Consider the following 8,544-nt stretch of genomic DNA (forward strand, 5'->3'; position numbering starts at 1 on the left):
CTATTAAATATTTTTTAACTCTTTTAAAATGAGTCCCGTTCTTCCTCACGGTCCAACAACACAGCTTATCCCCTAAGCTGACTCATCAAACTGGAACGCGTCTTTTCACGTCCCAAATACTAATATACAATAAAGATAATTAGCCAACAAAAAATCATTTAACTCTTTATTTAATCACACAATTTATAATTATACCACATAATTATACTTTATTCATTTAATCACGTCGCGAAATTCCCAGTCGTCACAATCTACCCCCTTAAAAGGATTCTGTTTCCAAAATCTAGTCTAAGCAAATAGATGGGGATATTTTTCTTGCATTTTACTCTCCAATTCCCAAGTTGACTCTTCTACTTTAGGGTTTCTCCATAACACTCTAGCTAGAGGTACCACTTTATATTTGAGCGTTCTCTCTTTTCGATCTAAGATTCGAACTGGTTGTTCCACATAAGACAAATCTTGTTATATTTCCACTGGTTCCAATTCGATCACATGGTTTGCATCAACATTATATTTCTTTAGAAGGGAAATGTGAAACACGTTATGAAGATGTTGCATTTGCGGAGGTAACGCTAATTCATAAACCACTTTTCCAACTTGTCTAAGTACTTCGAATGGTCCAATATACCTGGGACTCAATTTTCCTTTCTTTTCGAATCTGGATAAACCTTTACACGGAGATATCTTTAACAACACTTTATCTTCGGACTCGAATTGCATATCCTTTCGATCTCGATCCGCGTACTTCTTTTGTCGATCTTGAGTAGCAATTAACCTTTTTCGAATTATTTCCACTTTCTCTTTCATTTGTTGAACTAGATCTGGGCCAATTAATTTGCGCTCATCAACTTCGTCCCAATATGTAGGTGATCTGCATTTTCTTCTGTACAACGCTTCATAAGGCGGCATGCCGATACTCGTGTGATAACTGTTGTTATAGGAAAACTCAATCAATGGTAAATGATCATCCCAATTTCCTTTGAAATCTATTGCACATGTTCGCAACATATCCTCGATCGTTTGAGTTGTCTTTTCACTTTGTCCGTCGGTCTGTGGATGATATACCGTACTCATTTTCAGCTTAGTTCCCAAATGATCATAAAATTATCGCCAAAATCTCGAGTTAAATTTCAGATCTCTATCAGACACGATAGATACTGGAACTCCGTGACGCATCACAATCTCGTCCAAATACAATTTGACCAACTTTTCCAATAAAAATCTTTCATTGATGGGCAAGAAATGCGCTGACTTCGTTAATCGATCAACTATTACCCAAATCACATCATGATTAGACTTGGTCTTTGAAAAACCTACCACGAAATCCATCGCGATATGTTCCCATTTCCATTCAGGTATGTCCAGTGGTTGAAGCAATCCACTTGGTCGTTGATGTTCCGCTTTTACTCTTTGGCACGGATAATATTTACTTATCCATTCCACAATTTCCTTTTTCATGTTTGGCCACCAATAACTCTCTTTAAGTTTTTGTATATTTTTGTACTTCCAGGGTAAATTGAAAATCTTGAGTTATGCGCTTTGTGCAAAATCTCATGCTTTAGCTCCATAATGTTAGGTATCCAAATGCGTGAATTAACGCGATATATTCCTTTTTCATCCTTTTGAGCTTTAACTTCCTCTCCTGTCAACATATCTTTCTCGTGGTTCATTACTTGTTCTTGTCAACATCGAATCTTTTCCAAAATTTCTGGTTGAAAGACATAGCATACATGGCTCCTTTTCCTAACTCTGGAATCTGCACTTCTATTTTTAACTTTTCAAATCTTTGATCAATTCCTTGATGAAGTTAACACATTTAGTCTTTCTTTGTGGCTTAAAGCATCTGCTACCACATTCGCCTTTCCAGGGTGATAAATTATCGTACAATCGTAATCTTTAATCAATTCCAACCACCTTCTCTGTCTCATATTCAACTCCTTCTGAGTGAAAATATACTTTAAACTTTTATGATCCGTATAGATCTCACATTTTTCTCCATATAAGTAATGCCTCCAAATTTTAAGAGCAAACACAATCGTTGCTAATTCCAAATCATGCGTGGGATACTTTTGTTTATGCGTATTTAGTTGCCTTGACGCATATGCTATTACTTTCCCGTGTTGCATTAACACACATCCTAACCCTTTATACTAAGCATCGCTAAGATCACAAACTCTCCTTTTTCATCTGGTAACACTAGCACCGGGGCGGTTACCAACCTCTTCTTTAACTCTTGAAAACTTTCTTCACATCTATCCGTCCACAGAAAGATCTCATTTTTCCTTGTCAACCTAGTCAATGGGACAACAATCTTAGAAAAATCTTGAACAAATCTTCTATAGTATCCGGCTAATCCCAGAAAACTTCTAACTTCCGTAGGGGTTTTGGACCTTTCCCAATTCATCACAGCTTCTATTTTAGCTGGGTCCACTTTAATTCCTTCTCTATTGACTACAGGTCCAAGAAACTGAACTTCTTTTAACCAAAATTCGCACTTTAAAAATTTGGCGTATTACTTTTCTTTCCTCAAGATCTCTAAAGAAATCCTCAAATGCTCCATATGGTCTTCCTCCATCTTGGAGTATATCAAAATATCGACAATACTATCACAAACTTATCCAAATATTGCTTGAACACTCTATTCATAAGATCCATAAATGCGGCTGGCGCGTTCGTCAAACCAAACGCCATTACCAAAAACTCGTAGTGTCCATATCTCGTTCGAAATGATGTTTTGGGGATATCTTCCGCTTTAATCTTCAGCCGATGATACCCAGATCTCAAATCAATCTTAGAAAAGCAAGTAGCTCCTTTTAACGGATCGAACAAGTCATCGATTCGCGGTAGAGGGTACTTATTCTTGACCGTCAACTTATTCAACTCGCGATAATCAATGCACAACCTCATACTTCCATCTTTCTTTTTCACAAATAACACCGGTGCAGCCCACGGTGATACACTTGGGCGTATTACTCCTTTTTCCAACAACTCTTGCAACTGCGTTGCTAATTCCTTCATCTCTACTGGCACCATTGGATAGGGTGCTTTCGACACTGGTTCCGATCCTGGAGCCAACATCATAAATTTGATATCTCGATCTGGAGATAGTCCAAGTAATTCATCTGGAAACACATCGGGGAAATATCTTACTACTGGAATATCCTCAATCCTTATGGATCCTCTCTCTACCTCTTTGACATGAGCCAAATAAGCTTCACATCCTTGACGTAACAATCTCCTTGTCTGAATCGCCGTTAGAAACTCCTTCTCTTCTGTCTTTTTTCCTTGAATATCACTTCGATACCATTCTTAGTCTTTAAATTTACCTTCTTGCTTTTACTCTATATGCGCCTCATGGTTTGACAACTAATCCATTCCTAATATAACGTCGAATTCTCTAACTTAAAAGGAATTAAGTCAGCAGAAAAATGCCGACCTTCTATAACCACATCGCATTCAGGACAAATTCTATCAACAAAGACTTTTTCTTGATTTGATACTTCTATAATCAAATTGGGTTCAAGAGGGTACACAACACATTTTAATCTATTAAGAATACTTTCAGCTAAAAAGGATCTAGTTGCTCCAGAATCCATTATCACTTTTACTTCTACTGAGTTTATAATGAGCATACCTGCCACCACATCCACATCTTGCATGACATATTTCATTGTCATGTTAAAGGTTCTAGCTCTGGGTTGAGCTGTTGGTGATGGGAGAAGCGGCGGTCCAGCAATCCTAAGAACATTGGCCTTTTGAATAGGCTCCTTGCAGTTTCTGGCCATATGGCCCACCTTTCAACACTTGAAACAGGTTAATTCAGGCTTCTTTGCTCCACTTGGGCACTCCAATGAATAATGCCCCTTCTGATTACACTTAAAACAAGTCACATCTAGCTTATTACATCTTCCCGGGTGTCTCTTCCCACAAACTTTACATTCTTGAATCTGAGGTCTATTATCCTTTCCCGGTGGTCAGGCCTTCTGGAAACAATTCTTTTGAGCTCCATTCCCGGTTTAAACTTTTGAAACTTTTGATTCTGACCTCCATCATTCTTTCCAAACTTCCTCTAAACTTTGAATTCCTTGATCTTGCTCCGAGCTCTCAAACTTCCTTTTCCTACCTTCACTTTCACTTTTTGCGGCTTCACATTCTCCTTCCACTATCATTGCCTTCTGCACCAAGGCGGCATAGTTCTTGATCTCTAACAGTGCCACTTGACTCCGAATCCATGGCCTAAGTCCCTGTTGGAACTTTTTGGCCTTCTTTGCCTCCGTATTCACATACTCGAGTACAAACCTAGATAACTCCGAAAATATCACCTCATATTCTGCTACTGACATATCTTCTTGTTTAAGGTCCAGAAACTTCATCTCTAGCTGATCTTGCATGTAACTTGGCAAGTACTTCTCCAGAAACATCTCCGTAAACTTTTCCCACGACAAATCTTTTCCTTCAATTAAAGCCTTAGAAGATTCCCACCAGAAACTTGCCTCATCCTTAAGATAATAACTCGCATACTGAGCTTTCTTTTCATCCTTAACTTCTGCTAGCTCAAACGCTTTCTCCATTTCTCTTAATCACGAATGAGCTTTTATCGGGGTCGGGTAACCCTAAGAACTCTGGGGGATGAACGGATTGAAAGTGTTTGAAGTTTCCAACTTAGGGGCTATGGGTTGTTGCAAAAGCTGAGCAAGTCGGCTCATCATAGTGGTATCTTGGTTCAGTTCTGGGTCTTGGGTTTGAATTTCTTCTTATTGGTGATCTGGTGAGTTAACCATTTCTTACAAACCTGATTGAGCAATTATTTAGCAATATGATGGCATGGCATTGATATTTATAACAACATTTACTACGAAATCACTTTTGCGGGTTTTAAGCTTTACCCAATTTTGTACATGCAATCCTATTACTACATAATTCTCATATCAGTTTTGTTTCTTTATGGAACAGGGTACGATTTTATGACATTTAAACAAGGTTGCATAGAAACATGGTATGCAAGAAGTTTATAAAGATTTCTAGGGTGCACAATAGGAAACAAGATATATGATTGATTCAACAAGTCGAGGGTACATGGATAAAAGGTCTGATTACATTAAGTTCTGAATAGGGTATAAAATATAGCAGGGTTAAACAGAGGAAAAAACAGAAAATATCCCCTATCTACCCCTAACTTCTAACAACTGCTACTACAATACCAAGTTCTGAAATACAACATAACAAATGAAAAAGGGATCCCAGCACCTGACCAAGTATCCCAAGACTACTGGCGCTGAAAGGAAACACAACAACTACGGCTCCGCCAAATGTCCCGCCTTATCAACACTATCATCTAATCATCCAGAATCTCTCTCAACGACCAACATCCAGCGAATGATCTTATATAGCCTCTGGGCCTCAACATCAACATCACTAGTGGATGGTCCCACATCCAATCTCCTCCGGGAAACCTGCTCCACCAACTGAATCCTAGCTCTCCACTCCTCCTCCAAAACTGAAGTCCTCTGCCTAGAGTCTCGAATTAACCTCTCCACCAAGCTCCCAACTCAGGAATGCGGGAGTAAACAAAATCTCGATCCTGGGCTAACTTGCCACCAACACTAACAGGTACAATCTTAGGCATCTCAGACTCTGGCTCAGGGACCGGGGTCTCCGACTCTGGCCTCAAGGTGATATATGCATAGGAATCTCACTACTCTCAGATGGATCCTCCTATGGATATGAACTAACATATACAGGTTCCTCTGAATAGGGGGAATGGGGTCCACTGGGGTACCGGTCAAACTAATCTCTGAATCGGAATAACTACCACTACTAGGTTCCTGAGAGAAAATATAAAACAACAACCAAGAAACAACGTTAGGGTTAAATAAAACTTCCAACTCACTCACGCACTAACTCTAGTTGTCACTTTAGCTCATTCACTTTCCTTAGACTATACCTAATAGTTTAACTCACTCTATATGAGTCGAACACTCTCCTGATATAAATATATAACCCAAAAACCCTTTTATCCTAACTTATCTCAGGGACTAGATCCTATTGCTCTGATACCACTTGTTACGCCTCAATCTCGGGTTAGGAATGAGGACCCACACACCATTAAACTAACAGAAAATAACATAAACCCCGATTAACTAAGAACATGATCAACAGGATTAAGTTCGACACAAGATTACAACTACCAACCATATAATATATAATCAACCCAAAATAAAACCAAAATTTACATACTCGATTCCGACTTGGAACCGACAGATAACCCCTTGTATCTTTACAATCTTCCGACAAAGTGCTTGCTCACACATACCTGTACTACCTGCTCTGGCATCTGGAAGCCTACAACACGGTAGGGGCCACCAGGTACGCTTTTACGAGCAGTGCGCCTAAGTCCACCATCCCTCTTGGCTTAACTGCCATGGTTAGAACCAAGCATAATATATGAGTATAAAACTCAGCAAGTACTAATGCCAGTTCATATGATGCAATAAAAACAATATCTTTTCACAATTACTGTTTAGGGAATTCTCTTTTAAAAAACTCTAGGTGGTAGATTTCTATCATTGGTCTAGGGAAGGTTTATGAAGGGATAGCTGGGCTTTCAAGAATCAAGGTTCAAGATAAGGCAAAAGCAGACATTCATCACAAATCATTAACATGATCTCAAGGATCTTTCAAATGGAAAGCGAGGATCTATTCAACTCCGGGAATCATTATATGATTGATAACAATATCAGAATAAGAGTCAGGGTTCCCAAGCTGTATGCTAATTAATATCATAATCAACACATTTTCAAAATATTATAAGCCATTTCATTTTCAAAGAAGCAATTTGCTAAAGCAATGTATTCAATATCTTTTATAAAGTGATAGGGAACCCTTGATTGGACTACTTTAACTTTCAATTAATAATAATAATAATATAATAATAATAATAAATAATAATAATAATAATATGGGTGATCATCCCCTACTGACCTCCATCTGGTCGTTAAGGTACCTATGGTATAATTTCAGCCTTGAACTGGACTAGCCCCGCTAGTCTCTTATATGACTGGACTAGTCCCACTAGTCTCTTACGTCTCAATCCAATCCATCAGGAATTCATTTGGAAAACCTTGTGTTGGAAAAGAATGGTTTTACTAAATTCATTTTATCATTACCAAAAATATGAAATCATTCGGACTCTTTCAAGTCGAAAATCATTCTTAAGATAAATTTCAGGGATTCAAAGAAATCAAGAAAATAAAGACAACCAAATACCAGTGCTATGGTCAAGATAAAATGATAATAAGGTTCTTAAGTTAAGGAATACAATTAATCTTAGAAATCATTACAGAACAAGGTATACAATGGAAAGATATAGGTTGTTCAAAACAATACGCAAGGGTGTTCACAAAGGTTCTTACAAGGTTATCAAGAATTCAAGGTATCCATGGAATCAATAGGCAATAAGGGTATGAATAAACATGTTTACAATAAGGGTTTAGACAATAATCAGATCAAGTCATTTATAATACTATCAGAGTATTTCAAGGTATCAAAACATGTATGATGCAATAATCAATATCAGGATTCAAGAATCAATAACAGGTTATCACATGATTAGAAATATCAATACTCTATCATGGCATCATCAATATCCTTTCAATACAACATATACAAGTAGGCAGAGTTACTTGCCTGAATTCGCTTTCCTGTTTCACAAGGGTTGAAACTTCCACCTAGTACACCTTTCTCTTTCCTAGCCTGAATGCCCTCACACTCCGAATCTACAATCCAAAAATCAAAACCCTAATTACAACACAAAGCACGTTTATACCATATAATCGTATAAACACAAAGCATGTTTATACCATATACTCGTATACTTTAACCAAATAGTCATCGCATCACGTATCGCGACGCTATTACAACATATAGCAGATAATTTTTATATCCAAATTCTGTTATAATAACAATTCTACAGTCTTATATCTAGATGACCAAAACCCTCCTTTTATATCATTTAATTCGAACTAAAACAAACAAATAAATCACATAGTTCTTAGAAATCTCACATGCATTTACTTAGTGAAATCCTAGAATCAAATCAGCCATTATTACAACCATAATCCATACGGCCTTATCACAAAACACAAACAAGAAATCCAACGATTCTTTTAGATTCTAATCTTGTCAAATACAACCTCATATCTTAACATGCAATCATTATTTCATCCAAATCGAACTCTAATTCATCATTATAATTCATGGAAACACATTAGCAACACCTTAAGCACATAATTATCTTAATTTTTCTATAAATTCGATTTATACCATTCAAATTTCCCAAGAAGCATCACATGCAACACCACAAATTGACATGCAAGTATAGGGATCATTTATAATCTTTAGTTCAAGCCAAAATTCATCCTTTAAAACCCTTTTCAAAGAAAACCGAAGCAAGTTTAAATCGTCAAACCAAAATCCTTTGTAAACTTGAATAAAATTAAAAACCCCCTTTTTAAATAGTGAAAATTCGAACTAAAACCATTTAAT

This window comes from Apium graveolens, chromosome 8, assembly GCF_009905375.1.
Source record: "Apium graveolens cultivar Ventura chromosome 8, ASM990537v1, whole genome shotgun sequence".
Taxonomy (NCBI): Eukaryota; Viridiplantae; Streptophyta; class Magnoliopsida; order Apiales; family Apiaceae; genus Apium; species Apium graveolens.